Source organism: Lissotriton helveticus (assembly GCF_964261635.1).
Source record: "Lissotriton helveticus chromosome 1_1 unlocalized genomic scaffold, aLisHel1.1 SUPER_1_unloc_75, whole genome shotgun sequence".
In the NCBI taxonomy this organism is placed as follows: Eukaryota; Metazoa; Chordata; class Amphibia; order Caudata; family Salamandridae; genus Lissotriton; species Lissotriton helveticus.
Genome location: NW_027611720.1, coordinates 1023928 through 1038409, shown reverse-complemented (window position 1 = coordinate 1038409; position 14482 = coordinate 1023928). Strand labels below are relative to the sequence as shown.

Here is a 14482-nt window from a genome sequence, read left to right as displayed (position 1 = left end):
AGATGAAAGATGTTTATTTTTTGCAGATAGCAGAGTTACTGCTTTTGACACTGAGATTTTTTTATGACTGCAGCACAGGAGAGGTCTGCACCAAGCAGCTCCTGGAGCAGGGTCATCTGATGAGATGCAAACAGCCCCTCAATGTGTCAGTGTATGCAAATTAAAGAGGGGCTTCGCGCATTCTCTTTCAGCCGGGGACACCAACTCTTCGAACCAGCCCTGTGGGTGTTCCTCTAGTCTGCACTGCCAGCCTCGCCACTCTCGGGTTTCGCCTCTGAATGCCCACCTGCTTAGTGTACTCACAAGTGCATAAGTTACTCTTAAGCTGTGTAAAGTACACGATGTCGGATGCGAGTGACTTTGGGCGCATCACAATTCTGTGCTTTATGAATAATGAACATTTTGCACTTGCGGGAGATATGAATTTAATTTATGGCACGATCGGTCCTTTATGTTTCCGGAACGTCCTAAGTGGGACAGAAGACACCAATGTTGACCCAGTAATTTCCTTGTTTAAATCCTCCGAGTTGTACAAACGGTCTTGACCACGTGACAAAAACCAGTTGAGGCATCCGCTGTGTAACTATTGCTATAAGTACCCGCTCGTTGGATAAATGGCAAATGCCTTGCTGTTTCACAACACAATATGTGTACAGAGGGCTTATTTTTGGAAGTGTTTTCACCTCTTCAGGCTAAGTACACCCTCTTTGTCGACGAAAGGAACTTATTTATAAGGCAAACACTTCAAGCGATGTCATTACCTGTAGGTAATTAGGCACTTAGCAACAGCATTGCAAAACCGACGTTCCATCACACAACGCTATTATACTGTCATTCACCAGTGGAATATGAAGCCCAGAGTGCTCAAACGTAGATAATATTGTTTTACCACACACCCTTAAATACTGTTGCCTGGCGCAGGATGAATAGCAGCGTGCAGTCTGCTCTGCAAGCAGCGCGCTGACGCACTTAGTTAAACCCAAGCCAGTGCACGCACTTGTGTTAGAAGAACAGGAGCACCGAACACTCTATGTGAGGAGGAGACAAGAGCATGGAAGACTCAACAACTCAAGTCATGTGAGTAGTCATTTATTAGGTGTTTGCCTACAATTCATTGAATGACGCAACATTTTTTTGAAATCCTCAGAGATACAGCATTCTTTGCAGCTACAAGTGAAGGGAGTGGTTCATTAGTGCTATGGACGTGTCACTGTCGGATTTCCAGAATAGGCGTTCACACACATTATGAAACAGAGCTACATGCCCTGTATGGGTATAATAGGAGTGATTGATTGTATTTCAGCTGTGTAAGAGCTGTGCTATGTACCTGGAGCTGTGGGTGTGCAGACAGCGCTTCCTTTATATGGACTGCACATGGAACAGAACACTTTTAGGGATAACAAATAATGCTATAAGTATAGAAACTAGACGCCTTATCCTCCAAATACGAATGCACAAGCCTTTGGAAGCCTTTGGAAAGAAGCTATTTTTGTTCTGTTTTATTCAACTGCAGACTCGCCTTGAGCTTTACAATGGCTAATCAACTGACTGTTAATTAGGCAGCAGAAGCAGGGAAATACATGCATATAATGGATTTCTGTAGTACTTAATTCATGCTTTTAAAGCATTTAGTTGAGGTGTGTGGTCGTGATCCGTGCAGAGTGGATTAGCACCTGACTGACTGGTCCAAAACATGGAAAGGGGATTAGAGGCATGCTCAACATACTATAATTAGCTAGTATCAGTATGGCAGGGTAGAAAATGCAGATTTTCTTTAGGAATATTATTTAACACATTTACACGTGTGCCAGTCACACATCACTCCTGCACTTTTGTCAAATGCACATATTGGTTCCTACCCCCAGTGAGTAGCTAGGGGCCTATAGTGAGCCACCATTCAAAAAGCCTGATGTTGTAACAGAAACAAGTTAATAAAAATGGAGGTTGCATCCCAACATTCATCCCGAGATTCTTCATTGTGAACTTAGGGGCTTATTTATGAGCCCTTGCGTCACTTTTGCGCCGCCAGTGCGTCACTATCTATCTATCACCCTCACTATCTAGCTAGCTAGCTATCGCCCTCACTCTAACTATCACCCTCACTCTATCTATCGCCCTTACTCTATCTATATCGCCCTCCCTCTATCTATAGCGCCCTCCTCTATCTATCGCCCTCACTCCATTTATCGCACTCTATCTATCGCACTCACTCTATCGCACTCACTCTGTCTATCTATCGCATCACTACAGCATCACTCAGCACCACCACAGCATCACTCAGGGGCCCCACAACATCACTATGCGCTACCACAGCATCACTGAATGCCACAGCATCACTCGTCGCCACCACAACATCACTCAGCGCCACCACAGCATCAATCTGTGCAACCATTCAACATCTGGTTCAAATATGTTCTCTCAATGTTTCAATCTTTATTACAAATGTCACAAAAAGATGTTAATATTTCACTTCTGTTCTTGGATTTTAGTCACAATAAAATACACTGAACATAATCTTCACAAAAGTTATTTACAAAAGTTTAAGCTAATCCCATTATAAATTACAATCACTTTTATTTAAGTATTAATTATTACAAAAATTAAGTCATTGTTATTTGTAATATCAATTTATCTAAGTCACGTAAATACAACACATATTGCATTACAAATGCTATAGGTGTCACATTTGCGAAAGTTAAAACTATTGGCATTGTAAATGACAAAGATATTAATTTCACTATTTTCAAAACCAACACATAAATAAAAAAATTCTCATTTACAATACCAATAGCTCAAACTTTCCTAATGCGAGACCTATTGCATTGCAAATGCTTGTTATCTTCTGGAAGCAAAGCCAAAAGTGGCGCTATATCTGACCACATTTGCCTGTTAAAGCGGTTGAGTAGTGCCATAGCATTTGCATCTTTAATGGTAGACGCCACCATAACTGCAAATCTTTTTCCAGCTCCATCCATTCTCCTTCCTTCCTTATCCGGTGGAACCATAGAAGTGGAGACCAGATTTTTCTAATTTCTTTGCGCCGCCTGCGTCACCACCGATTCTGGGCGTGGATGCCCTATCAGACAGGCCGGAGAGGACTCTGGTGCACGGTATTTCTTTTCGATTCTAGGAACCGAAACAGAAATTGAAGCTGGCGTCTTCAAGATTTTCAGACCCTCATCCCAAATATGTTCAATAATTGGAATTGATCTTGTTGACTTTCTGGAGTCATCCTTAAAATCATATAGAAAACATTCAGTTTCCTGAACCGGCATCTCCAGATCAAATTGCTTAGCTGCTTTTTCCACGATATCGTGAAAACCTCCAATGTCCTGAGGAGGCGAAGACGCTGGGGTAGGCGAAGGAGAAGGAGTTGTTGGTAACACATATTGATTCCATTCCTGTCCCTCTGTGGTATCCTATAGAAGTTCACCTTCTTCAGGTTGATCATCCCCATCACTGTCGGTCAGATCATCTCTGATTGTAACCACTGGTGGCGATCGCAGCTTTTGCGTCTGAGGCGTAGACTGAGCCATTGGATCTTGCATTCGAGGTACTGTAGGCGTCGAGACCGGAGCATTAGCCTCGGGGAAACGACGATAGTAATCAATAATCATGAGTCTCAGATCCGTTACCAGTGATCCTATTCTATTCTATTCTATTCTTTATTTGGTAAAGCGCAAAACAGCTGCCCCAGCAATGAGGCGTCCCGGCGCTAATGAAGTCACAGACCTGACCAGAGGCGTAGAGGAGAGGGAAGTTACGGGGCAGGGAATAGGTGAGTTTTAGTAGCTTTCCGGAAGGCAGACAAGCTCTCTAAAGAGCGAATGTTAAGGGGTAATTCGTTCCATAACTTGGCTCCCAAAACCCTAAAGGAGCGGCCGCCCATGCGGCAGAGTTTAGTGCGAGGAACACATAAAAGATGTTGATTAGATGATCGCAGAATGCGCGATGGGACATAAGGGGTGAGGAGGGGTCGGAGCAGTGTGGGACTGTCCAATTTAAGGATTTTAAAAGTCATGATTAGGGTTTTGAATTTAATTCTAGCGTCAACAGGTAGCCAATGTAGTTTGCGAATGGTAGCTCTGGCTGAGCATCTACGTGGAAGGCCGACCAGGGCTCTCGCCGCGGAGTTTTGTACATGTTGCAGCCGTGCTATCTCTCCTTTGTTAGCACCTAAAAGGAGAGCATTGGCGTAGTCAAGACGCGAGAGGATGGTTGCTTGTATAATAAGCTGGCGGATTTTAGCATCAAAAAAGCCCAGTATATGGCTGAGATTTCTCAGCAAGCCGATGCACGTGCCCGCGACTTTTTTGGTGTGGGTCTGATAGTTAAGTGAGGCATCCATCCACACTCCTAGATTTTTAACTAGGGATTTGGGAGGTGGTATGGTGCCCAAGGAAGACGGCCACCAGTGCTCATTCCAATGGCTGGTGTTCTTACCAAGGAGTAGCACTTCTGTTTTTCCAGCATTAAGCTGTAAACAGTTGTCCATCAACCATTGGGCAACTGCCGAGAGACCATTTTTGAATCTAGCAGCCGAGATGGACGGGCCTTCCGTAAGAGTAATGGCCAACTGTGTGTCGTCGGCGTACGACACCAGTGTCAGACCCCACTCTTTAGCCACTGTTGCAAGAGGTTGCACATAAAGATTAAAAAGAGATGGGCTCAACGCAGAGCCCTGCGGAACTCCCTGTGCAATTGGATGAGATTTCGATAGAAAAGGGGGTGCTGAGACCCGGAAGGATCTGTCTTTAAGGAAAGAATGGAACCACCTTAGAGCCAGGCCAGATACTCCGAATGTCTCCAGACGATCAAGAAGGATGTCATGAGACACCGTGTCAAAGGCCGCGCTGAGATCAAGAAGAATCAGCGCAGCGCTTTGACCGGCATCTAGGACCGTCCGGAGATACTCGGTAGTGGCCAAAATAGCAGACTCCGTACTATGGCCCGGTCTGAACCCATTTTGGGATGGGTCCAGGATGTTATTCTGGACCATATGTTGGGACAGTACACTATTAACATGGGCTTCAGCAAGTTTAGCCAGCCATGGAAGCAGCGAGATCGGTCGGAAGTTTTCCGGTTTGGTAGGATCTAGGGAGGGTTTCTTGATGATAGGTGAAACCCAAGCTTGCTTCCATGCAGATGGTACTGTGGCTGAAGAGAAGGAGAGATTGAGAACAGAGGCCAGGGAAGGTAGGAAGAAGTCAAGAGACTCCAGAAATTGTGCCGGACGCATGGGGTCTGAAGGGGAACCAATTTTAATTTTACGACACATTTTGATGAGGTTGTCAACGGATATTGCTGGAATGTGGGTCATAATTGTGCCGTAAGGGTAGAGATTAGTGCAATTGACACGATTAGGGGAGTGTTGTGGGAAGGAGCTGTAGATCTTTTGTACTTTAGCGACGAAAAACGTGGCAAGCTCCTCACATTGTTGGGCAGTGGAGATATTGGGGGAGGGGGATTTACAGCTCTGGAGTTCTTTAACAAGCTTAAAGATTTCTTTGGCGGGAGTGGCACTCGAGTTGATTTTTTCAGCATAGAAGGCGGATCGTGCTCCACGGATGGCTTTGTGGTACAATTTTTGTTTAGCTAGATAATTACTTTTGTCTTCGTTGTTGTATTCTTTTCTCCATAGACGCTCAGCTCTTTTACAGTCTTTGCGCATGGCTTTAAGGATGTCATTATACCAAGGGTTAGTCGGTGTACTACGTCCTTTCGTCCACTTCGCTGGAATGAGAGTATCAAGTCCTCCCGTGATCCAGCTATGGAATCTACTGTAGACTGAGTCAATGTCTGAGTTATTCTCAAGATGGATTTCCCCAAGAGTGGCCTGAAGATCACTAGTGGAAAGTTTGTGCCATGGTCTTTTTAGCCGTTGGACTGGTGCGTTTTTGTACGTAGTTTTATTGATTAGAATAGTCAATTTAATGAGGTGATGATCAGTCCATCCCATTGGAAGGGGCACCTCAGTTTTAGCCTCTTCGATGTTAGTGAATACTGGGTCTAAGGTGTGTCCAGCTAAATGCGTAGAAGTGTGGATCAGGGGGTTGAGTTGCAAGGCGGAGAGGTCAGCAAGAAGACTTTTGATCGTAGGGTCATTAGGTAGATCAAAATGAAGATTGAGGTCACCTAATATGGTAAAGTTTGCTGTTTTAGTCACTAACGAGTTAGCTGTCTCAAGAAGAGCTTCAATGAATTTTGAGGCAGGTCCTGGAGGACGATAAATATAGAGACCTGACATAGTGAAGTTAGGGTTAATATTGATTTTGAAGTAAGCACATTCACAGTTAGTAAGTTCTTCTTTGGTGAATGTGCAAGTATAAATTTTCTTGTAGATGACAGCAATGCCTCCACCTCTCCCATCTCTATTCAGATTAAGCATATGGTATTCATCTGGAAGCGTAAGATTAGGTATGACAGAGATGTCATCACGTAACCAGGTTTCACAGAGGAACAGAATATCCGGGTTTTCATCCAGTAAGAGGGTGTTAACTTCGGAATAGTGTTTGGAGAGTGACCTAACATTGAGATGCAGGACCGTAATAGGAATAATTATAGGCGAGTTCTGGAGTTGTCGGATGCGGTGGGGGGTAGCAGTAGTAAAGTTACAGCTATTACATTTGAGGCATGTTTGACCAAGCGTACCTGTTAGGTGGACACAGGGACTTACCAGGTTATATGCAAGTAGTTGTTCCCTGTCATAGTGACGGGGTACTGATGATGTCCGGCCAGGGGGACTGGCGAGAGGCGATGACTTGGCGAGGACGGGCGAAGACGGGCTTGCCTTAGGCGCGCCCGCTGCGCCCGTCCGCTGCGCGTCCGGTGAAAGCACATGTTTTATGGGGGCTAAGAGAGGCAGGGGGGCGTGGCCTCGAAGTGGGCGTGGCCTCGCTGCACGCCGTCAATGGCGGCATAGATAGAGTAAATACAGCCTCTGTGACAGCGCTAGCTCCGCTGCACAGAACGCTCGAGCTGAAGGTGCCAGCAAACAAAGTAGGTGCGCTATAATTTTAAAAGCAGCAAGTTATCAGTGACACAAAGGTTAAAAAATAGTAAATCTGTCTCCCGGCTTCTTTGCCTCAGGAGGGAAAGTGACTCATGCACGCAGCGCTCGCATTCAGCGCTTATATACACAGGGCGGGGGGCGGGCCTCGAAGTGGGCGTGGCCTCGCTGCACGCCGTCAATGGCGGCAGAGATAGAGTAAATACAGCCTCTGTGACAGCGCTAGCTCCGCTGCACAGAACGCTCGAGCTGAAGGTGCCAGCAAACAAAGTAGGTGCGCTATAATTTTAAAAGCAGCAAGTTATCCTGGTAGCGAGACTGATTCCTCTCTTGCTTCCTCCTGCTGCTCCTCTTTATCATAGTCACAAGGTTCCTGAAAAGATTCATATCTCGAAGATTTGGATTGAGCAGTATCTTTAAAAGAAAAAACTCGCTCTTCATCCGTGTCTTGGCTCTTAATGTGAAGCTGAGAAGGACTATATGCCACTCCAGAAGCTTCCTCATCCTCAGAATCCTGCTCCAGTAATGTGGATGGAGGCAGAGGGGATATCTTTGTCCATGCCATAAATTCTGATGACTTCCTAATCGTCGACGATCCCGTCGACGATTGAAAAGATCTTAAAGAGATCACTGTCTTCGACTGCGGAGATTTAAAAGCCTTCGCAGTTGACACTACATTCATCGGCGACGGTGCTGTCGTCGACTGGGTAATCGTCGACGGAATTACTGTCGACGAGGAGGTCGTCGTCGAGGTCGTCGACGGCTTCGTCATCGATCCTGTCGTCGACGATGTGGTCGTCGAGTAAGATTGCCTCGTCGACGGGGTAGCTGGTCTCGACGGCGTAGTCGTCGTCGTCGACGGTATGGATTTGATCCCAGTCGTCGCCGTCGGAATGGTCGTCATCGACACTGTAGTGGTCGACGGAGTCGTCGACGGTTTCACCACAATCTTAACAGGAGACACCATAGAACTGGTCGACGGAGCAGAAGATGCTCCTTTTAGACTAGACGGCTTCTTCAAGGGAGTAGGAGGAAGAGATGACGCCTCCTTTCCATTCTTTTTACCCTTTTTAGGATCCACCACCTCCTCAAAATGAGAAGTTTACCTCTTTTTGGGAGGCTGACTTGAGGATTCCTCTCCAGAATCAGAATCTGAGGTGGCCTTCTTCTTTTGAAGCCACAACAGAAGGCAAGCTTCTCTGTCCCCTAAGGTTTTGGCAGAGAAAGTTCTGCAGTATTTACAGTCCTTAGCAACATGCTTGGGATGAAGGCAGTATAAGCAGTCCTTATGTGGGTCTTCAGAAAAAAGCCTAGCTTTCCCACAGGATCGGCAAGGCCTGAAAAGCTTCTTCTTTGAGCTTTAAGCCATTATAAGGTAAAAAGATAGATCACAATACCTTATATCCAGAAAGAATTCAGTTAGAAAGGTCAAAAGTTCACACTGGAACAAACAAACTGAGCAGAGCTCAGGGAGACCCCTTTCTCACACGAAGGCGGTTGGAAATCTGAGGCAGGAAGGTTCTGTTGGGGAGTGTGATGTCAGGGCAGGGGTGCTGATTGGCTGAGTTTTGGACCAAACAACTAGGAGGTCTGGTTACCAAATAGTTTCAGGCCCTATGGGCTTATCTATGCAGTTTTCTCTTCTCTATGATACTGCTTTGGTCATTCTGTTACCGTGAGACTCCCACCATGACGACGGGGAAGATACAAGCATGTGAACCTATGAAAGATTCAATACTGGAGAAATAATGCTCCTGTGTACTGTGGCAGACTCAAAAATATTGAAGAACGTCATGATTTCTCTTTCAGCATTTCCTAGTTAAATCTTTCACTTTTTGACTCATACATTTAGCAGAAACATAACTTAGTACCATTAAAATAGTTGTGATGGGGAACATCCATGTGGGGTTAGGACTGGCTCGACCAGAGAGCATGCTGACTTGGAGGAGTATGGAATTGACCGCCTTGCCTGGTCCGGTGTGGAACCAAGCCAGCGATGCTTTGCTGCAGGCTCATTTGCCCTGATAGCTGGTCAACAGTTTGAGGAGGAGGAGGTGAAGAGCTGGCTAAGTGTGCCATGAGGCTGGCTGTTCAGTACATCCCTGAGAAGTGAGCTTTGAGTCACTGTAGTGTTCCTCTTATGCCACGTGCAATTCACCCTCTCCAAAGCCTCAAGAATTCCTGGGTGTGAAGGGCGGCTGATTCTGATTGGGTGCTTGATAGTTTTCCAGAAACTCATGTTCTTGATTGTTCATGTTTGTCAGAAGTCAATTAAACACGCCCAGGGGTTTTATCTCTTCAGAGGACAGAAGCTGCAATAAAAGTGTCTTTCCCATTGGCAAAAAAATATAAGCGGCTGACGAGGCTCTGTCTGTCAAAGAATGGAAGGGCTGAGGAACTATCGTTCATCTCACTGCTAAGCAGAGCCATGTCATGCTTCACCCTCACTCAGGCCTCTGATTTTGACCAACATCGCTTAGAACACTGGGACTTTAGAGCCCATCCTTTTAATGAGGAAAACCAAACTACAAGTCCCATAAGCAATAGTGGTGGAAGGTGTCACGCATGACCTGGGACAACATCCGATTCAGCACATCCAGTTCCACTTTCTAAGTATTTGACACAATATTGAATTTATAACCTTTGTTTTTTATGGTCATGAGTCACCAGAATACTAAAAACATGTCTTTTATTTTCAAGGTCAATTAAGTAATGGTCACCAGCTTGGAAGCTCTGTTCATTCTTCAGTATTTGTCATTGATCTCCACGTGTGGCTGGTTTCGGTCTGGCCCTGCATCGTTCCCGATAACTCGCACAGGTAAGGAGCTTGTAGCAGCAACATGATAACCCCATACTCGTCTGTAAGAAGTGCGCTCCGAGGCAGGTATCCGATCATGTTTGTGAAAGAAGGAAGGACCAATATCTGCTATGTACATTTGTTAAAATAAAACACAATCAAATCACAGTATACTGTTCCAGAGGTTCAGTCCCAGAGACATTATCTGTAACTGAACGCAGACACCCTAGGAAGCATGTGCTTTTAAGACAAGTTGCCTTCACTCACCTGAAGGTGACATGCTTCATCATTGGGCTATACTCCTCACCAGGCCGCGCTACAATGCCTGGCGGGCAGCACAAGAGCGCACTTTGTCAGAGATCTTTTACTAAGTATGACGGATGAGCATAGTAGGACGGAAGATGTTGTGTCATAAGATGTGAGATTAGTGAAGTCTGAATATAAGATCAACTATCGACCAGTTGCCACAATATAGTTAATGTGATCTACCTGGTCCATGTTGAGATTAAAAACAGTAGCAGAGAAATTGAGGAACTAATGACCCCTATCACTGTGTGAAAGTGTCGATCACCTATAAGCCTGCTGGTAAGCTGGGGTCTATACTTCAGGTCAGCGTTTTTCATGCCTTGTGTAGTCATGGAGCAATCTGTTGGCATTTCATCAGGACCAAGTATGGGAAAATGGGTAAATGTGACCTAATCTTCTTCACAGCGTGAGGAGCTCTGTAACTCAAAGCCCTGCACCGTGCATAGGTGATAAGGTGCCTATTAACATCTTACTACCACAGGTGAGCACTGCCTAACAGGGTGCACTAGATACGGTAACCCTCCTAAAATTCAGGACATACTGACTTATCCAATAACGAGGACAGACGCCGCATCAGAGGGCAACTGGTTTGAAAAGCACCTGCTTCCTAGGGTTCCCGCGTTCAGTTAGAGATAATGTCTGTGGGACTGAACCTCCAGAACAGTATACTGTGAGTTGATTTATATGAAGAATGTGTATACTGGACTGTCATTTTCCTCGTCATCTCTTGTGATATGTAAAATAAATCACAACACACTGGGAGGCCAACAAATCTATCATACATTTAATGCAAAAATAGCAAAAGGCCAAGCAAACTAACAAGTGACAATTGTCTTTGCAATGGACGAGAGCATCCACCCTAAAGCAAGTTGGAGTATATAATGCTAATGCTACACAATGTATTTTTATACACTTTTCTCCTAATACAAGACAATGAAACCTGAACACATGATAGAAACAGTTACTGAAACGACACTAATGAGTAGGAGGCAGGATCTTCTCTCGAGAGGAATGTGAGGAGTCTGTGAGGACTAGTGATCATACTAACCAGCTTCAGTCAGTATTGGCTCCCTGAGACCTATTATCCTGCTAAGTAACTCCAGTCAGTAGTGACCCCTGTACCTTAAATCCTGCTAATATTCAAAACCAGAGGTGAACTTGACTGCCAACCTGTTCCAGTCAATATTGACATGTATGGGGGCATGGCCAAGCAACATGGCCATCAGGACGTAGTCTCCCGCAGCTCCCGGCCAGCCTGACGTACAAATCCTGATTTAGACCAGATCCTGGTGCCTACGGACAACTATAATTGTGGATTTAGTGACCGGAATACCTGAGACACTCAGACAAGCTGGATGTTGAAGGACTGGGAAATGTCTTGGAAAACTCGATGTACCAGCTACCGCTGGATGTGGAGGAGGCCACGACCATTTATAATAATTGGCTTTTGGATGCCTGTGATCAGCTTGTTTCTCACAAAAAGTGGACTCCCAAATGGGCCACTCCTGCAGAGGTGAATTGGCGAAAATTTTATGACAAAGCAGAGGAGAATTTAAAAACTTGTATTTCCTGTTACAAGCAAGCTCTTTTGGAAGCTAAAAAAGAGTACTTCTTGTTACAAAATACCATGAACTTTAAATGATCAACCGCCCGCTCTAGCTCTGAGAAAACGGGAAGTGCAAACCAAGCCCGCATTAGCCGAAAGCAAAAGGCAGTCCGGTACATAATGGGCCAGCAGATTCGCCAAAATCTGCGGTCCTTGGTAGGTCAATATTTTGTGAGCCACACACAAAGACTTAAACTGGATTCTTTTCGCTATCGGTAGCCAGTGCAATTTTAGGCAGAAGGTGCGAGACTGAGCAAGATCTGGGCAAAGCTAGCAGGGCGCCAGCTGCTGGGTTCTGGATTCTCTGCAGGCGGACAATACAGGACTTGTTGACGCCTAAATATTAGGAGCTGTCTCTACCCAGCACTAGAATTTCTGACTTGGCAGCATTCAGCTGTAAACAACTAGCTGCCATCCAGTCAGAGATAGCTACCAAATCCTCTTTCAATGTGATGAGATTGTCTTGGCAGTTCCTCGAAAAAAGTGATGACTAGCTGGGTGTCATCGGCGTATGAAACCAATGACAACCCTCTGCTTTTTGCCAGCAGGGCTAGGGGCTGTACAAAGATGTTAAAAAGTGCAGGGCTCAATATAGAGCCCTGAGGAACCCCGTGTTTAATAGCATGTATGTGAGAATGAAACGGTGGCGCCATCACTTGAAATGCTCGACAGATTGTGCCAGGACTGAGTTCACATATGCCTCAGTAACCTTAGCCAGAAAAGGAAGCTGGGAAATTGGACGGATGTTACTCGGGTCCGATGACTCCAAGGAAGGCTTTTTTAAAAGTGGAAAGATTTTTCTAAATTAGCTAACCCCGCCACTCCAAAGAAACAGGGGGATGCAGAATTTTGTAATAAAATAGCTGGCTTTTTTAAAAGTAAAGTAGAAACAATTTTTACCTCACTCGATGGTCTAATCAATGATACTCAGACTGATTTCAATCTAACAGATCATGAAGTTTAGGTGCCCCGGCAGAACTACTGGAGCATTTAACCCCAATTGAGAAAGCAGATTTGGTCAAATTGTTGTCTATGCTAAAATCGGGTGCCCCTAGTGATCCGTGTCCTGCTGGAATTGGTAAGCAAATTCCGGAAACTTTTGGAACGGCTCACACCCCTGCTTAATGCAGTTTTACGGTCCGGAATTTTTCCCAAAAATTGGAAAAAGGCTCTGTGCTTCCTCTTCTAAAGAAGTAATCTCTTGGCCCTAAGTACCCGAATAATTATTGCCCTATCTCTAGGCTTCCACTACCTGCCAAATTACTGGAAAAAGAAATAAATAGCCAAATCAGCAACTTTATCTCTGCCAATAACTCCTTGGACGCATCGCAATATGGGTTTATAGCTTTTCACAGTACGGAACTGACTTTAATAAAATCAACCGAGGAAATCAGAGAAGCCGTGGATAGGGGAGGTAATGCCATCTTAATCCTCCTGGGCCTATCCGCGGCCTTTGATACGGTCCACCGTAAGGTCCTGCTGAACAGGCTCTCTGATATTGGTGTGAAGGGCTCAGCATGGAAACTGCTACATTCCTTCCTGTCAGACGGTAGATTTAGATGGCAACAGGGCTCGGCAGGGTGCCACAGGGCTCGGCGTTGAGCCCTACGCTTTTTAACATCTACGTGGTACACCTGGCCAGTGTCATCCAGTCGTTTGGTTTCCTGGTCACCTCCTATGCTGATGACACACAAATTGTGCTATCGCTGACAGAGGGAGCGGAAAGGGAGGCGGGGGAGAGGTTCTATAATTGCATGAGCTCTATTTCCACCTGGATGTCGTCCAACCGTTTAAAACTCAACTCGGCTAAAATTGAGGTGTTAAAATTTGGCAATAATCCCTGGGTCTGGACCCCGGACTGGTGGCCGGAGGATCTGGGATCGTGCCCTACACTCTCTAGGAAAGCTAAGAATTTGGGAGTCATGGTGGATAACAAATTCACCATAGGGGACCAAGTGAATCAGGCAACTTTAGCAAAAAAATGAAGTTCTTCCTATCGGCAGACAACCTAAGGACGGTTGTCACTGCACTCATTATGTCCCGTCTGGACTATTGCAACAGCCTCTATCTTAATGTTCAGAAACAACATATGAACAAGTTGCAACTGGTCCAGAACGCGGCAGCGAGAATGCTGACGGGAACCCGTAGGGTTGCTTTGGTCAAAGGAGAACTTAAGAACTGCATTTGCTCCCAGTTCCACTTATATCACGCTTCAAGGCACTTTGTGTCGTCTTTCGGGCCATTAATAGGATTGGTCCGGAGTTTCTTAAAACCAGATTTACATGGTATGTTCCTACGTTCCTCCGGATCCAAATTAGTCCAAACCTCCAACTTTAAGAAAACTAATTGGGGAGGCAGAAGTTTTCTCCACTGTGCCTCCAAAGCATGGAATGAACTTCCGTTCCCTCTCAGAAATGTGCTAAACCTTTTTTCTTTTCGCAAGGGTTTGAAAACATGAATCTTCTCCCACTAAACAGCTGATGCTCCCCAGGTCACCAGTACTCAGCGGCAGGACATCCTAGGGTAGCAGTGCGCTTTACAAGTACAAATAACATAACATAACATAGACACACAGACACACACACTCTCTCACTCACACACATTCTCACACATACCCACCCTACCACACATAAGAAACATATAATTAACTTCTAAATGACACCTTCAACTAGGACCATTAGTAAACAGGTTCATGCAGAATTCAAAAGATCCTACTTGTAAGGATATCTGTGCAGTCATCCCCATGACAGGAAAGAAGAAATTA

General features: G+C 45.3%; 1 protein-coding gene across 2 annotated transcripts in view; it reads left to right on the top strand.

The window, feature by feature from the left end:
- Positions 1-9709: 9709 nt before the first annotated feature.
- The window catches only part of LOC144806454 (uncharacterized), a 124481-nt gene continuing 119708 nt past the window's right edge, over positions 9710-14482 (top strand). Inside the window, exon 1 of one of the 2 annotated variants that reach the window (XM_078672816.1) lies at positions 9710-9827. The gene's annotated coding sequence lies outside the window, so the exon portion shown is untranslated. The remainder of the gene's footprint in view (positions 9828-14482) is intronic. The other variant, XR_013605805.1, reaches the window with a different exon arrangement.